The sequence below is a fragment of the Perissodus microlepis genome, chromosome 12, assembly GCF_051167445.1.
Source record: "Perissodus microlepis isolate ML-2025 ecotype Zambia chromosome 12, ASM5116744v1, whole genome shotgun sequence".
Lineage (NCBI taxonomy): Eukaryota > Metazoa > Chordata > Actinopteri > Cichliformes > Cichlidae > Perissodus > Perissodus microlepis.
Genome location: NC_140472.1, coordinates 35,782,437 through 35,801,776, shown reverse-complemented (window position 1 = coordinate 35,801,776; position 19,340 = coordinate 35,782,437).

The window sequence follows — 19,340 nt, the reverse complement described above, 5'->3', positions numbered from 1 at the left end:
AGATAGATGCCCAGATGAAGACAGAAAAGGAGAGGAGAAAGCAAGAGCAGGAAGAGGAGGAGCAGCAGGAAGGTGCAGCTCAGAATGACACAGCAGAGGAGAAGCTACTGGGTTCTGGATTTAGCTTTCAGCCATACCACCCTGAGCATACCTGATCTCAGAAGCTAAGCAGGGTCAGGCCTGATTAGTATTTGAGTGGGAGACTAACTGGGATACCAGGTGCTGTAAGCTCTGCTGCAATAGGTGTAGACTGCTGTGGGGATTCCCATGATGCATTGAGTTTTTCCTTTCCAGTCACCTTCTTCACTCACTATGTGTTAACAGACCTCTCTGCATTGAATCTTATCTGTTATTAACCTCTGTCTCTCTTCCACAGCATGTCTTTATCCTGTCTTCCTTCTCTCACCCCAACCAATCACAGCTGATGGCCCCGCCCCTCCCTGAGCCTGGTTCTGCCGGAGGTTTCTTCCTGTTAAAAGGGAGTTTTTCTTTCCCACTGTCGCCAAAGTGCTTGCTCACAGGGGGTCATATGACTGTTGGGTTTTTCTCATGCGCTTTATTTTACAATATAAAGCCCATTGAGGTGACTGTTGTTGTGATTTGGCGTGATATAAATAAAAATTAATGAAATCGTATTACTGGAGGAATAAAACACGACGGCATAACTTAATATGTCTTTTATCATTTTAATAAGACCTCAGTCTTCAGCTCTTCTACGGAAATAAAATCATTTTCAGGTGAGTTTGTGATCAGCGACTGAAGTGGAAACGGCTTTCTCTTTACTCGAGTTAAAGTCGGGGAAAATGTAGAAATGGGTATTAATGGAGAGCAAACTTCACATTTATGGTGCTTGTGTGACTTTTGACTGAATCTTTAGTTCGCTGACGGTTCTCGTCCATTAATTCAAAGTTTTTGGTTTTAAATAAATAAACGAGAAATTATTTCAGTAACATCAAAGTGAAAAATAAAACGTCGTTTCTGTGGAACCCTGAGAAGTTTTTCATAGTTTTTTTCTTGGAGCGATAACAATATAACGGTGAAAGTGCAGCTCCAGGTTTCTGTGGTTAGAGCAGAAGACGAAACTATCTCTGCAAACAGAGAATACTTCACACACACGTTTCTGCGCTTCAGTATCCTTGGGTTGATTAATATTTGTGCTTTTAAAAAAAAGTAATTTTAATTAAAAATAATAGACAGAGGACATGATGCATCACTGCTGAAGATTCACTTTTCAAAAGCAATAATGCACCATGTAATCTGCTAAATGGTTTATTACTATTGAGTAAATGTGAGTAAAGAGAGTTAAGTATAAGAAAGGCTGATATATTTTAAGTCTTTTCTCTGTCTGATCTCAGTATTATATCCAGCAGAGTAACATCATGGTGGCTACACTACCTGGTGAGTTCAGTCAGGCTTTAGTTTGAGTAACACACTCTTTTCTCACTCAGTCTGAACATTTCTCTGTGTGTTTTTCTGATTGGGTGCATCTGGAGTTTAGTTTGGCTTCCTGCGTGAGTAATGCATTGGTGATCTTTCTAGACAGCATAGACAAAGCACATCTAGCTTTTTTAGATCGGTGTCATGGATACAGATTCTCACTCCCATTTCCTCTCTGGTTAATCCCTCTAATGTTCATCAGGAAGGAGTTACTCAGACACAGGCAGCTCTTGTCTCCCAGTGAACTGACCACTCCCTGCTGTAATCCTCTCATCCACTTTAGAAGACAGCTTTAGTGATCCCTAATGGAAATGAGGAGACCTTAAATCTTATTTTCAAATTCAGGACTGATGCCTTTGATTACACTGTTCACATGTTCACCATCTGGTTACCACGACAGGCACCAACCACCTTACAGCCGCAGCTCAATGCAGCAGCCTCAGCAATGGAGACGCTGAACATGGTCCATTCGGACTCAATGTCCCCAGTCTCCCTCAGAATGCTGGTGAAGCTCTGCCGGAGGTGTGCGTTGAAGATCTCATGGACCAGGGCCTCTGCTAGGCGTTCACAGCACACCATCACCATACGTTTAGGTGCGCCAGGTCTGTCCAGCGTCCTCCCCTGACACCTGATCCAACTCACCACCAGATGGTGATCAGTTCACGCAAATGTAAAATTTAAAGGTAAATGCAACTGTTTTGATGTTTTAGGAGATGAAGATAGGACAGAGGACTCTGAGTGTCTCAGGATTGTGCTGATTGGGAAGACCAGCAGTGGAAGGAGCTCTACAGGAAACACCATTTTAGGAAGAGATGAGTTTGAAGCTAAATCAAGTAAGATAAGATAAGATAAGATAAAATAAGATAACCTTTATTAGTCCCACACGTGGGAAATTTGTTTTGTCACAGCAGGAAGTGGACAGTGCAAAAGTTATGAGGCAAAAATTAGGATACAATAAGAATAAATACAGTACACAACTGTACAGAATAGAATAAAATAAAATAAAATACTATATACAGTAGAATAAAATAAAATAAATATACAATAAGATAAAAATAGAATACAAATGTCAAATGTCGGTCACCAAATGTTGTAGGAAATTACACGCCATCACCCCACCACAGAAGCTGCTCCATCACTTGCAAAACCAACAAACCATGCACTTAATATTTCTTTAGAGACGCCCTTCAAATCAAGGCTTTGCAAAATTCTGCAAAAGAAACTTAAGAAATAAAAACCCTAATTATAAATAACTAACACACATGCCAAAATGAGTAGCAAACTCATGTAGCAAACCAGAAAAACAGGTGAGGGAGGACCTTTTGAACAGCTACAGTTTAAGTGGGAGAAAAGTGGAGAGAGAAATGAGACAGATAATGGGGCCTAATTGGTGTGTAGCAGAGATGGGCAGTAACGCGTTACTGTAATCTGATTACTTTTTCAAGTAACGAGTAAAGTAAGGGATTACTATTGCAAAAACGGTAATTAGATTACCGTTACTTTCCCGTAGGAACGCTGCGTTACTGCGTTACTAAAACTGTGATTTTTTTGCCAGAATGTCTCATGACAGTGACGTAAGCAAGTACGACGTTCGTGACAACAGCTGTGTGCAGATCAACAATGGATCGACTGCGGGAGAGAGTATGAGCGTGCAGCGTTTAAAGCGTGGAAGTACTGACCTTACTTTGAGTTTGATTCCATAAAAAGTGACAAAAACATTAGTGTCCGTTGTGCGTGGGAAGAAAACTTCTTTTTACAGCAAAAAACCCCTAAACTTCCGAGCAAGCACCGAGTAGCTACGACGTAATGGGAAACTCACAGAGAAACTCACGGATTCTTCCACTGACCGCTGCGGCTCACCTGCACCAGGGTAAACCTCCGCCTAACCCTGCTCCTGCTTTACAGGTGAAAATAGAGCAAAAGGACCGCTAGTCTTTGACTTTATTTATTTTCTGCTGTGTTTTACTTGCATCTATTTGAAAGAGTGAGTGTAAACACACACACAAAAAAAATTTATGTGCTGGAATGTGCAGAAAATAGGTTTAAATAGGTTTAAAACAAATTTCTTCCAGTCAGAGAATGTTGCATATAATTTGATTTTTGCTTGATGCATAAAGTTAAAAGATTAAAACTAATAAAATAAGTTTTAAAAAGAGACTTTTCCATTTGATTACATTTTGTATGATGGATTGTAGAAAAAGTAGAATTGGGCTGAAAGATCTATTGTTTTATCACCTATTCAGGTTGTAAATCGTGTTTTTAAAAAGTAACTAAGTAACTAAGTAATTAATTACTTTTGAAAATAAGTAATCAGTAAAGTAACGGGATTACTTTTTTGGGGAAGTAATCAGTAATTAGTTACTGATTACTTTTTTCAAGTAACTTGACCAACACTGGTGTGTAGTTAGCAGTAACTGGGATCTAGATGGGGTAGACAGCACATGACAGTGCTGGTTTACAACAAAGAAAAGTTCTGTTGCAGAGAGTAAATGTTTGCTATAAAGCTTGAGCAGATTGGATTAAAGGAGCCAGGCTTTGTTCACACAGCTAGGATTGTATTTTACACTGACCCTGGGTCAGTATAAGTATCATACAGTTTAAACGAAGCACTGAAACTTGCACATATTTATTACAGATGCGAGATATTTGCTGTCAATCTGTGGCTCATCTCATCTCAATCAATCAATCAATCAATCAATCAATCAATCAATCAATCAATCAATCAATCAATCCTTTTATTTGTCACATGCACCCATCAGAGTATGAATGATAGTTAGAAAGCACTCACCGTATAGATAATAGTGCTTTGTGTGAATGGGTGTGTATGGGGTGAATGCTTTGAGTACTCTGGGAGAGTAGAAAAGCGCTATATAAGAATCAGTCCATTTACCATTTATCCGTGCTGCGTTCAATGAGCCCATTTTGAAAAGTCGCGACCCGTCCCATCGTTTCAATCATAGCGGGCAGCCTTCTGGGGTTTTGAACAGTCGATTTTGCTTTCTTTAATCTTAAATAAGCCAGGGCCAAGCCAGCTCCGATCAGCAAGAACCCTGTTATCATGGTTCCGAACAGGTAGATGTCTTCAATGTCCTCGATTGACAGTCCCGCCAGGCACACGACCCTCCAGTTCTTCCACCCGTCCATCGTGTATACAGCAGGGAACGTCCTTCCAGGACACTCGGGCTCACCCGAGCCCAGGCTTCTCGTTGAGAAGAGGGTGTCAATTGCATTCAGGGACCAGTTGATCAAATCCATCATTCCTCTTTTAGGTTTTAGGGAACAGACCGTGAGAGTGTTCCAGGGCAAAAGTAGAAAAGTACACGAGACTAGACAAGGACACAAGAAGCCAAGCAGGAAAGATAAGGGAGAGGGAGAGGAGAAAAGTGCGACCGCCTTCGCCAAGAGCCAAACGATGTAACTCATCCACTGTGTATATAGTGTACTTATATTGTTTTTCTTTACTTTTGCAACTTTGTGGTCTTGCTACCTAATTTTGCTGTGCAAGCAACTGCACAATGACAATAAAAGTTCTAATAATTCTGCTTGTTCATTAGGTGCAACTGTGTGTCCCTCCTGTGTGCAGTTTCCTGGTTTTCCACTGTGTGTATTTATAGTGTGTGTTTTCTTGTGCGCATCAATGGTCCGTCTGTGTTACCTCCGTGTTTTCTCCCTGCATGTTATCCTGCGAGTATGGTTTCAGTTTTGTTTGTTAGATTTTTGACTAAACTGTCTCAATAAAACTTTAGGTTAGCAGTCCCTGTTGTCTCTCTCCAGATTATACACATGTTATTTGTAGCTGTCCATCCTCACACTGCAGAGCAGAATAGGTCCTGGTATTGCCTTTGTTTTATTGCACTCTGCATTGTCTAACATACACAATCCATGTTATATATTTTAGCCGTCACATTCTCAGCTTCTCACAAAACCTGAAACTTCTGTGTTCAAGAGAACAAGTTATTCATTTTTCAACTTAAATTTTCAAACCAACATGGAGAGATTTAAACAAGTCCAGATGCTTTTCTTTCCAAGCTCCTTTGACTACGATGACCTGGATGACTGAGGACCAGTGTTGGTCAAGTTACTTGAAAAAAGTAATCAGTAACTAATTACCGATTACTTCCCCAAAAAAGTAATCCCGTTACTTTACTGATTACTTATTTTCAAAAGTAATTAATTACTTACACAGCAAAATCTCCAGTGTTAAATTAACACTAGAGAGTGTCTATATGGGTCCACACCTCTGAGTGTTAAATACAACACTGTTGAGTGTTAAATTAACACTTTTGGCAGTGTTATATGTTTAAAAGTAACCTAGTCAGTTATGAAGATTAACAATGGCTAACACTGAGCAGTGCTGATTTTCTAACACTGGAATATTTCTAACATTTTGAGTTATTTTCCAGTGTTAGAAAATCAGCACTGCTCAGTGTTAGCCATTGTTAATCTTCAAAACTGACTAGGTTACTTTTAAACATATAACACTGCCAAAAGTGTTAATTTAACACTCAACAGTGTTGTATTTAACACTCAGAGGTGTGGACCCATATAGACACTCTCTAGTGTTAATTTAACACTGGAGATTTTGCTGTGTAGTTACTTAGTTACTTAGTTACTTTTTAAAAACACGATTTACAACTTGAATAGGTGATAAAGTGATAGATCTTTCAGCCCAATTCTACTTTTTCTGCATAATCCATCATACAAAATGTAATCAAATGGAAAAGTCTCTTTTTAAAACTTGTTTTATTAGTTTTAATCTTTTAACTTTATGCATCAAGCAAAAATGTAATTATATGCAACATTCTCTGACTGGAAGAAATTTGTTTAACATTTAAACCTATTTTCTGCACATTCCAGCACATAAAATATTTTTTTTGTGTGTGTTTACACTCAGTCTTTCAAATAGATGCAAGTAAAACACAGCAGAAAATAAATAAAATCAAAGACTAGCGGTCCTGTTGCTCTATTTTCACCTGTAAAGCAGGAGTAGGGTAGGCGGAGGTTTACCCTGGTGCAGGTGTGCCGCAGCGGTCAGTGGAAGAATCCGCGAGTTTCTCTGTGAGTTTCCCATTACGTGGTAGCGCACTCGTTTTTTTCGGTGTAAAAAGAAGTTTTCTTCCCACGCACAACGGACACTAATGTTTTTGTCACTTTTTATGGAATCAAACTCAAAGTAAGGTCAGCACTTCCACGCTTTAAACGCTGCACGCTCATACTCTCTCCCGCACTCGATATATGATCCATTGTTGATCTGCACACAGCTGTTGTCACGAACGTCGCACTCGCTTACGTCACTGTCATGAGACATTCTCGCAAAAAAATCACGGTTTTAGTAACGCGGTAACGCAGCGTTCCTACGGGAAAGTAACGGTAATCTAATTACCGTTTTTGCAATAGTAATCCCTTACTTTACTCGTTACTTGAAAAAAGTAATCAGATTACAGTAACGCATTACAAGTAACGCGTTACTGCCCATCTCTGCTGAGGACCTTCACAGACATGGAGAGATTTCAAACAGCACATCAAGACATCGCACAGAACAAGACAGCTGAACGAGAGGAAGTGGAAAAAGATGATAGAAGCTATGAGGAAATAAGGAAATTCTGCTTCATCTTCATTGCAGGCACCAATTACCAGACACGTCAACTTAATAAAGTTTGTTTGACCTCAAATATGATTTTCAAAGCTTTAGAGAACAGACACTTCTCAGAGGAAGATCATTTCTGCTTCTTCTATCTGCAACGTCGTTCTTTCAAAACCACAAAACCCTGGTTTGACTTCCTGCCAACAGTGAAGGAGGTTTGATGTTGGTGAACGGCCAGTAAGGCTTCTACCGTCTAAGAACAGATCTGAACTGTGCATTTTTAAAATTCTATTAATCAGGAGGGAAATTACAGATTCAGGACAAATGCACCAAATGCAAAGTTTTGCTATTTAAACCTGGAAGAACTTCTATTTGTGTACACTGCCGTGAATCAATGGTCATGAGACCTGGGTGATAAAAAAATACCAATCATACCAATCAAACCAAAAAAAACCCCAAAACAACACAAACTACAAAACCAAATAAAAACTGAGTAATCTGAGCTCCTGAAATCTTTATTTTCTGTGCTGAGACTGTGATGGGAGTAACAGTAATCGCAGTGATTGTGGTGACAAATTTGTTTTTTGAAAACTTGGTCTTCAAAATGCAATATCTAATATTTCTTATATTGTGTTTTCTTTAAAGTTTAAGGTTTTTCTATATCGTCTTGAATGTCATTCCCCAGATTTAACAGAGAACAGCTGAAGCTGCATACCTGTGGTAAACAGGAAACTGTGGGTGGAAAGATTACTCTAACAAAGAAGCTGAAAGGTGCCGGTTGCACGGTGTGCTGCCTGGCAGGAAACGAGACAGCCAGACTGTTTTCTGTCTTTGATGCTCCTTCAGTGTGATGTGCATCGCCTTTTCTATATGAAGTCTGTTTTCTTTTCCTTTCAGGAACTAACACAAAGATAGCTTTCATTTTTTAATGAATATTTATTATTTCTTCAGTACTCAAAATTATTTTCCATCACAACTGTGACTTGAGCTGTTTTGATCATTATTGTAGGTTTAGTTCAGTGTCAAGTTTGCGTCTTTATGATTTGTTTCTTGTTTCCTGTTTTATTTTGATAGTCCCAGTCTTATGTCAGTGTGTTCAGTGTTACCTCCCCTCGTTAGCCCTAATCTCTCCCAGCTGTGTCTCCCTCCTGTATCCCATTCCCTGATTCCTCCCCTGTGTATATAAGCCCTGTGTTTTCCTTTGCTCTCTGTCACATTGTGCGTTCTGCATGCTGTGTGTTTGTTGTGGTCTTGTTCTGAGTTTTGTTTTTGTGAGAGTTATTTTTAAACAGACTTTTCCAGCATTAAAGCTACATTTTGAGTTCCCGTCCCGTCTTTGAGAGTCCTGCATTTTGGGGTCCTTTTTTTTTTGCCTTCCTGCCACACAGCCTATCATGACAGTAACATCTGATTGGATGTGTGGCCTACAGCCTACCTTGAAATTCTCCAACTGAACATATTTCTACTGTGATCAGAAGAATCAGACTGTCGTGTCTCTCAGAGCAGGCAGACACACTCACCTGTGAACTCAGAGCAAAGCAAACAGGTGAAGCACATGTATTTACGCTGTTTAAAAAGAAAATCACACTTAAACACAGCCTGCTCAAACCCTTAAAGATCATCAGTCAAAAGGTTTTTCATATCACTTTTATTCCCTGCAGGCCTCATTGATTTTCCCTCTATCCTCTTTGGGTAAGCTTACAGATTTTTAACAATTTTGGATTTAAGAGTCTTGTCCAGACTCCAATGCAGAGCGTCAGGTGTAATGTGGGGTTCAGTACTTGGCCAAGGACACCTCTGCTTGTAGATGAAACCACCAACCTTCCAATCAGAAGAGGATATGCTCTCCTTAACCACAGCTACTCTTGATTAGGAACAAAGCTCTGGGTTTGAATTTGTAGATTGTTTATGGAGGTTTTGAGGTGGAAGAGATGTTCTTCCTGTTTTCAGTAAAATGTAGACACAAAAGTCTGGTAACAAACAAACAACCGCAAACAAACAAACACCTTTGTTGATTGAATAAAACAAATAAAGCAGTAAGTCTGAGTTTTTACTTGTAGATCATACAATCAGCTTTGACCATTTTGGGACTCGTGAAGAATAAAGCACATATTTATCTAAGTGTCACACATTAAATGTAACCAACATTATTAATAACACGTTTTCATCATTATGGGATTATATCCATGTCAACATAATGAATAACTGTTTCAACTTTGAACTGAACTCTGTTTATTATGAAACTGGTCTGTTTAGCTCATTTTCACTGATTTAACTACAGTGCACTAACTGTGAAAATGATGTTATTGTTAAACACGGAACTATGATTTACATGTGGTTTTACTGAGGGTTAATTATTTATTGAAAATAAATTAAAATATGTTAACTTACAAAATCTGATTTTATTAAAGAAGTTGTATAAAAGAAACGCCATATTTGTTAATGGCCATTTAAAAGAAATAAATGGCCATTAACAAATATGGCGTTTTAAAAAGTAAAAGAAAATATTTCTGTGTTTGAATTAAATGGGTTATGTTAAAATGAATGTTCATGTGAAAACGTGCTAAAGAATAATCTAACTGAAGTAGAATTACATAAAGTGAATGAAACATGAATTATATTCATGTGTCTATATGTGAATTCTTCATGTTAAGATTAACAATGTAAATGTAATGAAATGATTATGAAGTTTAAAAGTTTAAAGTTTGTGTTAAATCATGTAAGTCAGGTAGAGAGAGATGAGGTGGACATCAGATTGATTAAATGTCAGCGTCTTGACTGGATGGCTAAAATGCGGAGATGTGACGTCGAGTAAGAGAGGGGGGTGAAAGGGTGAGCATGTATTCTTACCTTTTGTCTCCTGTGAGATGAGCAGTCTGGATCTAAGAGCTTCACAGTTGAAGATTCCAGCAGAGACATCCAACCTGTGAGCCTGTGAACTGATTTTGGAATTTTTGGCTTTTAATCTGCTCATTGTTGCTGTGTTAGATTCAGAAGTGCATCATATTTCCACTTGATGCCCAGTAGTGCTGCAACTAAAGATTATTTTGCTAGTCGACTATTCTGCCAATTTTTCTTTGATTAGTCAGCGATTATAACTCTCGTCTCCGCTTACTGTTAGCAAACTTCCAGCAGTTTAAAATAAAGTTAAAGCAAAGCTTCAAAATAAATCAAAAAGATTTTGTTTTCCCATCCAAAATAACAAGCTTACATGTTTAAGATTCAGTTAATGAATTCAAGACTGCAGTGGACATGCTCTAGAGTGAGGCTTGCTATTATCCTTAAGATGTTCACAGCTGATGATGTCCTACCAAACATGACTTCAGACATTTGAGAGGTGCATGAGCCTCTTTACAGGACAGGCTCATCTATACACCTTTAATACTAGTAAAACAGATCTAACAGAATCAGAAAAGAATGTCACAGATTAGTTATATATCTTTTATATATCAAAGTGCAGTTTTCAATGCCAATAAAACTGTTTAAGTAATTATAAACTACAGTTTTAGAACACCAATTTTTCCAGTTTTTAATTGAAAAATATGCAGTCGAATGTCTCACTACACTCTGAAATGAAAGCATAGTACAAATAAGCAACTGGAGTTAAAAAAGAAATCATGGAATTAATTTATACACCAAACTGTATTTTAAATCTTTCACTCATCAAAGTACCCTCCTTTGGCAGATATAACAGCTGAACACACACGTGGCATTCTTTCTACAATAGGAGTCAAAGATTCTTCAGGAAGTTCATCCATATCTGTTGTAGAAGTTCCCATAAATGTGGCACTTACAGGTTGCTTTGCTTTCAAAGTTCTGTCCAGTTCATCCCAAAGTTTTTGGCTTTTTCATCCTGAGAAGTTCCTGACAAGTAAGCTAACATAAACATTACTAAAAGCCCTGCTTTGCACCGTTTACATTTAACTTTGTTTTCTGCAAAATGCTTTCTCATTCTTTACATACAGTCTATTTCTGATACTGCAGAACATTCCTAACATGGACATGATGCTCCTCCAGAGACTTGGAAAAGATCAAGGATCTTTGTATGCCGTCAAGGTAAAAAAAGACAAATTCAGAATGTCTCTCAAAACATTGTTTGCCAGAGCCTGGAACACAGCAGGGACAGTAGTTAATTCAAACTGCATTCAATTCAGTTCAATTTTATTTATACAGCACCAAATCACAACAACAGTTGCCTCAATGTGCTTTATATTGTAAAGTAGACCCTACAATAATACATACAAAGAAAAAAAACCTATGAGCAAGCACTTTCGTGACAGTGGGAAGGAAAAACTCCCTTTTAACAGGAAGAAACCTCCGACAGAGGAACAGTGTAACATTTCAGTAAGATATAGGAATATGGTGCATCTTGAAACTGGAGAACTTAAACTTCAACAATTTTTGGCGCAGCGTGTTTTGGGGTTTAAAAGCCACAGAGATGCTGTGTTTAGAAAAAATGCATCTCAGCTGTTCCGATACTCCTGGGATTTAGATAGGGTCGCTACTCGTTACTTTGTGTGGTGGCTGTGGCGGAGCTTCCACAGAGGCCATCAGGTGGATGAGGGAAGGGGAGGCAGGAGGAGCAGAGACCCGAGGCGGCCGCCGGTCCGAGTGTCAGGTGAACTGAACTTCAGGTAAGAAGTTATGACCTGCAGTCTATCTGGGTCAGATATGAACCAAGTTTAGGTGGAGTTTATTTTCGTTGTGCTGACTTTTTACAGTCAGTTACAATAACTCGTACTGCGTGCTAGCTAGCATGACGGAGTTTCTATACAGCTGGGTGGGTGCTGTGATGTTACTAATAGTGAACTTTATTTTGTTCACAAGGTTAGTAGTAGAGTTTCCAACCGTCCCGTAAAAAGACAGAATTGTCTCGTATTCAGAGAAAATATTACGCGTTTCTTATTGAGGTGAAAAGAAACACAGTTTTATCCCGAACTTTAGCTACAATGAAAATGACACAAAGCTGGATTTATTCTGTGTCTTTGCTGCACAGCTGCCTCTTCTCCTCTCTCCTGTTTCTACTTCAATCATGAAACTGATCAATGATCAGCTGATCGGCTTTTCTCTCTTGTTTGTTTTGTGCCAGAAAGAGGAAACCAGCTGATGTCGCGCTAAACAACAGCAGCACGTTTAAGCTTGATCAGCTGTTGTTAGAATTTATTTAATATTAATTTCTAGTATCAGCTGATGTTTGCTGGAGCCACAGCTGTAAAGCTGCTGGTCATGATGTGGGTTTGGATATGTGGTGAGAGGGAAACATGAAGATGAAACCAGGAGATGTCCTTACTGAATCATCAGAGCTGTGATGGAGAAACAGGTTTACCTTTTAGGTGACATGAATGAGTTGAAGGGAAGTTATGAACTGTTTCTGAGAGACTAATAACACCAGGATCCTTTTTTATGTAGCTGACAGCTGGTAACTGTGCAGGGGCGGGTCTAGCAAAGTGTTGCCAGGGGGACAGGTAGGGCATTAACAGGGAGAGGGGGGCACAAGGAAATACTTTCTTATTCTCATTTAAAATGTCCAGCTTTTAATAAATAATTATCTGAGTCTTACAACAAACAATTGATAGATTGATGCATATATACCATCAGAACAGTGTACATCACTGTCACAACAGCGTTTGTTTGCATTCAAAGACTTTATGATTTTTCCTATAATGGCGGCCGGTCTATAGTCAAAATGCCCGGCCGATTTTTTGTCCCAGTCCAGCCCTGTAAGCAGCTCATCTGCAGTCTGGTGTTACCTACATCTTCCTATTCAGAAGGCAGAATTTCCGAGTTCTGAGTACAATCAAAGCACCACGACTGCAGTTTTTGTGTTGGAAGTAAAAAGCGCGCATGACGCTGTGACGTAGGCTAGAATCATGGCGGCGGTCAGCGACAGTCCAGGCGTGGGATTTCTCTCGTGGAAATATGCACATTATCTTTTCCTTTCTGTTGGTAGGTGGCACAGTGCACTGTGGCAAGTAAGCAAGCTAGAAGACTGGTTGGGTATCCAGTTACGGAGGCAACACATTAACAAGAGAATTCTGAGTAAAACCAAAGTTACTTTCCCTAGTAACTAGTTACTTTAAAAGTAACGAGTAACTTGAAGTAACTGAGTTACTTTTGATAGAAGTAACTAGTGATGTAACTAAGTTACTAATTTAAAGTAACTTACTCACTGATGAAGACACAGTTCAAACACACTTGGTCGATGCTGAGAGTGGTCCTGTTGCTGAGGTTGGGGTCATCCTGTAATCTCTTACGAACTATCTCCAACGCTTCCGTGACTGGGATGGTGAAGAGAGATGTAACGTCGTACGAGACCATTGTTATATCTGGGTGCATAATGACATCTCTCACCTTCTCAACAAAATCCAGGATGTTCTGGATGTGATGTTCAGAGCTGCCCACCAGCGGTTTGAGGATCGAAGCCAGAAACTTGGAGATGTTATAGGTGACTGAGTTGATCATGCAGACAATCGGTCTTAAAGATGCACCCTGTTTGTGTATCTTCGGTAAACCATACAGACTTGGTGTAGCTTCCCCTGGGTACAGCCTGTGGTATGAGGTCCAGTCAATAGCCTTGTCTTGTTTTAACTGCTTCAAGTAAGTAAGTAAAATTTATTTATATAGCACATTTCACAGATAAAAATCACAAAGTGCTTTACAATAAGATCAGACATACAAGTTAAAATTAATTAAAAGCCCGTTTATATAAAAATGTCTTCAGCTGCTTTTTAAAGGAGTCAGTGGAGTCTAGACAGCGTAAAGACAACGGCAGAGAGTTCCACAGCCTCGGTGCCTGAAAGGCTCGATCCCCACGTGTTTCAAACCTGGTACGTGGGACCACCAGTAGCCTCTGACCTGAAGACCTAAGTGCTCGGGATGAAGCATGAGGTTTCAACAGGTCAGAGATATACTGGGGAGCTTCACCGTGCAGAGCTCTAAAAGTTACAACTAAAATTTTAAAATGAACCCTAAAATTTACAGGCAACCAATGAAGAGAAGCCAAAACTGGAGCAATGTGTGACCTCTTGTTTGTACCAGTTAAAAGTCTTGCCGCTGCATTCTGTACAGACAGAAGGCGATCCAGAGCTGATTTGTTGAGACACGTAAAAAGACCGTTACAATAATCCAAACGAGAAGAGATAAAAGCATGACTCATCTCAAGTTCTGCCTTTGACACCAGTAGTCTGAGTTTCTTAGATGATAAAAACAGTTCCGGACAAGTTGTTTCTCAAGAGACATTGAACTGTTAAATATAACACCTAAGTTTCTGAGACTCGACTGAAATAAAGGGTCTAAAAAACTGATATGCTGCCTAATTTCTGAGAGCATGTGATCAGGTGCAATAATCAAAGTTTCTGTTTTATCTGCATTTAAATGGAGGAAATTGTCAGTTAACCATTGTTTGATTTCTGACAGACAATTATTTAAACAACTCAGAAGCTTTGAAAGAACAGTACAACTGAATGTCATCAGCATAGAGATGATAAGAAATAATATTGTAACGTCTGATAATGTGGCCTAGAGGGAGTATATACAGCAAAAAGAGAATAGGACCTAAAACAGATCCTTGAGGTACCCCAGACTTACTTACTAACTGCTTCAGACAGTCTATCACCCTCTTCCTGTCGCCACTTCCTGGGTCTCGTTTGAGGGGCTCATAAGTATTTTCATCACTGAGTAGTGACAAAATTAAACTCATGATAGTCTTTCTGGTTTAGCAATATTGTGCACTGACCCTTGTCTGCCGGAAGGATGATAATGTTGTTGTCATCACTAAGTGATGTGAGTGCCTTCCTCTCCTCAAACTTCCTTTGTTGCCTGCTCTTAGACTTCTTGTGCTGTGCTAGACGAGCCTTCTCAGTAACGTCAAACACCTTTTTAAGACTATTCTCATCTAGAAGCATTGTGAGTCTCTGTCGGATTCGCTCCTCTTGAGATCTTAGCATGACGATGGTAAAATTTGCTTGCCTCGCCTGTTCATTAAGCAGCTGATGCTGTGCCTTCTGGAGGATTTTTTGGCCTGGAAGCCTTTAACTGAAGAGCTCATTTGCAGACTTTTAGGAGTAATCCTGTTTTGTCGGCATCTGAGGCTGAATCTCAGGTGGTTCCTGTAGTCCGCCATCTTACGTGCTGTTTGCTCATACTGACGTACAAGCTTTAGGCCGTCCTTGCTAAAGTGGGTTAAAACATCTTGATGCATGCTCAATCATCCAGGAAAGTAAATCTCCAAAAGCTGATTCTGTTCATCTCGATTTAGCGTTTTCAGTGGGAGAAATATTTCGTCACTCGGTGACTTCTTCAGTCTCAGCTGACTGCAGGTTTCCCCAAACTTATAAACAACATTTTCAGTGGTGCTAGTTTCAGTCATTATGCAAATGATGACTGTCCAATAGGACAATGATCCACAACACAAACCAAAGCTAGTTTTGCAATGGTATTTTGCCAAAGCATGCTAGCATTAAGTTTTTTTCAAATTACTGACCCAAACCCTATTGAAATTTCTGGACTACGCTTAAAAGCTGTTCCATACAAGGAACTCAGACAATTAAATTAGAGTGGTCAAATATCCATCCTGGATTATGCCCAGTGTGAGACTTGCCCAGGTGCCCAGGTGATACAAAACTGGTTACAGAAAGCAGGGAATCCAGGGAAATGCTTAGAATTATAAACACAAGGACTACAAACACTACAAAGTGGATCTTGGAGCTAGAGGGACGAGAAGAGACCGAGATAATAGATACAAGTGGTAATGCAGGAAACAGGTGGGGAACACATCTGAAATTAATGATGGCAGACAAAATATATAATACAAATTCAAAACGTGTGATAAATCTGTCAAACTTGCACTTTTGTGTAATTTCCAAACAGTTTTTAGTCTGAAACAGCAGTGATGGTGGTAAAGGTAGAGAGGGAATCTTTTTCTCTTTATATCATGATGATCATTGAAATGTAATAAAATTTACATAAAATAAGTGCTCAGAGGTTTTTGAGATGGACCTGACTGCCAAGACTTGCTGCTAGAAGGACTTTGGACCTTGAGAATATCATATTCACTATGGCGGACTCAATTTCGGTGTTTATATATTAATATTCCTACACCGCCCCCTGGTGGTTAGAAACACCCTGTTGCATCAACATTTGTGTGATTGCCCAGCACTACTGCCAATGTTATGGTAAGTGAAGACAGGTAAGGAAGATACCCTTGTACAAGCACACCATTGTTGTTCTTGTGACATTACCAATAAGTTTGATGAAACAAAAGTTGTATCCAAGATGGCCGACTTCTAAACGGCCACCATGGTCACCACCCATCTTGGGGAGTTTGCCCCCTCACATATACTAATGTGCCACAAACAGGACTTTAATATCACCAACCATTCCCGTGTTATTACGGTGTATCCATAGAAATGGCCCACCCTGTATATCATTTCCATATGGGTGTGCTTGCTCATAGGGGGTCATATGATTGTTGTTTTTTCTCTCTGTATCTATTAGGGTCTACCTTACAATATAAAGTGCCTTGAGGCGACTGTTGTTGTGATTTAGTGCTGTATAAATAAAATTGAACTGAAGTGAATTGAACATGCAGGTTAATTCAGCACCAAATCACAACAACAGTCGTCTCAAGGCACTTTATATTGTACAGTAGATCGTACAATAATAAAGCTCCATTATGCAAAGAGGAAGCCGTATATGAACACGATGCAGAAACCTAACTATCTTTCCTGAACCAAAGCTCATTTAAAATGGTCTGAGGCAAAGTGGAAACTGTTCTGAGCTCAGACTAATCTAAATTTTCTGCATCCTCTGGACTAAAGAGAATCAAGGATCACAGCGTTTTATCAGCACTCAGTTCAAAGCCTGCATCTCTCATGGTATGAGGGGGCATCAGCATCTATGGGATTGGCAGCATACACATCTGGAAAGTCACCATCAATGCTGAAAGGTATCTAGAGCTTTTTAGAGCAACAACACTCCCATCTAGAAAATGTCTTTTTCAGGATAGGCCTTCATGTTTCAGCAGGATGATGCTAAACTGCATCCTGCATCTATTGCTAATGAGAGGATCTGGAGCATCATGAAACCAAAAGCTGTGACAAAGCAGAGCCAGGACTGCTGAGCAGCTAGGATCTTCTATTAGACAAGGATGGGACAGCATTCCTCTCCCAGAAGTTGAGTTGCTGCTCTCCTCAGCTCACAGATGTTTATGCACTGTTGTTGCTGCACACTGGAAACAATGGGCTTTATGTCTTTTGTATTGTGTTGTAGACTGGCTTGCCCTAAACATATATACAGAACATGTGACATTTCATACCTGTGGTAAACAGGAAGCTGTGGGTACATTACTGTAAGAAAGAAACCACTTCTGTTGTGTGGTGAAAAGGTGCACGCTGTGATCACGAGGATGTGAGCCATAGCCACATGTGGGATGGGTGTGTGAAGGAAGTAGTCTGGCTTTGGTAAGATGCAAATGTGATGTGCACTTCTTTTCCTTTGTTTTTAATCATTGTGCTCCCAAAGAGCAATTCAATTAATTTAATTTATAAAGCTCCAATTCACAGCAACAGTCACCCCACGGTGCTTTATACTGTAAGAGAAAACCCAAGAATCAGATGATCACATTTGAGCAAACACTTGGTGACAGTGGGGAGGAAAACCTCACATTTAAGAGGAGGAAACCTCTGGCAGAACCAGGCTGCGAGAGGGGCGGGCATCTGCTGCGACCAGCTGGGGGTGCAATGAACAAGGAAGGGGGGTATAAATCACTGGCCATCGTTCCCCTTTAATTAGAGGAGTTGATAAAAATAAAATACATGACATGGTTAAATAACATAAGAGAATCTGCAGTCAGTCCTTTAAACACAAGCATATTTCTAAGAATAATATAGACCATAAGTAAATAACAGTATATAAATAAGACAGAAAAATTCTATACAAATATGGAAATAAAATGTATTCAATTACAGAGCAGTTTCTCTGCTTTCTTAGTTTTTGAAGATTTTAGAAAACCTGGTTTTACAAAGACTTGATACTTGATTGTGATCTACAGAAGGAAGTTGGAGCAGAGATTACAGGGACGTGAGGAGAGGGCTGAGAAAAATCACTGAAGGTGGGGGTGAAACTCTGATGTGCATAGAGCAAACGAGTTAAAACAACAGGTTTAACTCCGCCTCCTCCTGCTCTAACATCATCACATCACACGATCTGTGCTCCTCTGACACCTCCACATTCCTCCAGAAAACCCCCACCACTCTGACCTCCATCCCCCTCCATGCCACCCTGCATCACAGCCCCAGACACCACCACGCCCCCAGTTAGTCAGACCAGCCAGCACAGCCAGTCAGGTGAGAAGATAGTTGAGAAGCTCAGAACGTGCAAACCAGTTGAACCTGATGACATCGGCCCCAGAGTGCTGAAGGCTGTGTGGAGTACTCCAGCACCACCTCTACAGCCTGAGCCTGCACCTCCAGACTCCCACTGCCTGAGACCCACCCAGTGGCACTGAATGACTGCAGGCCTGTAGCACTGATCTCTGGTATCATGAATGTCATGACCCTCTATGGTTCACATACCAGCCTCATTTGGGGTGGATGATGCAGTTATACATCTGCTGCATGCTGGGAGTTTATTCCTCCCTGCATTGACCCAACACCACAGTTTGTAAATTGAACTTTGACTTGTCAAGTTCCTTTAAGACGATTCAGCCTGCTGAGTGTTGGGGATGAAGGTGGAGGCTACATGTTTCTCTTTCTATGCTTCATTTTATAAATTTGCTTTGTTGTCAGTCGTATTTATGTTTTTATGACAACTACATTTTCCTCTTCGATTAATAAAGTTTCTCCGTGATATTGTTTTTTTATTAGGTTTGATGTATTTTGTTTACTGTAACATACCTGTGGTAAACAGGAAGTTGTAGGTGGAAACATTACGGTAAGAAAGAAACCACTTCTATTATTTGGTGAAAAGTCATTGGACTGTTCACCACATACGGTGTGTCATCTGTCAACAGGAGGAAGTGAGACGTATCCAGACGTGGGGGTGACAGAAGTACTGTAGCACTGTTTCTGCTTCAGTCTTTGTTGAGTCTGATACGATGCACTTTTATATATCAGTGATTTTGATTTGTTTGCTTTCAATAAATAACAAAAGGAAAACTTTGATTTGCTGATGATCATTCAGAGATTTTTCATCACAAATGTCAGGCGAGTTCTTCAGAGGAGGCGGTGATCAGACTGCTGCTGCCCCTGAAACCCAGTGGGTGGATCTGCTGTGAAAAAGCATTTAATACATCGTGATTTGTGACGTTTGTCACACTTGG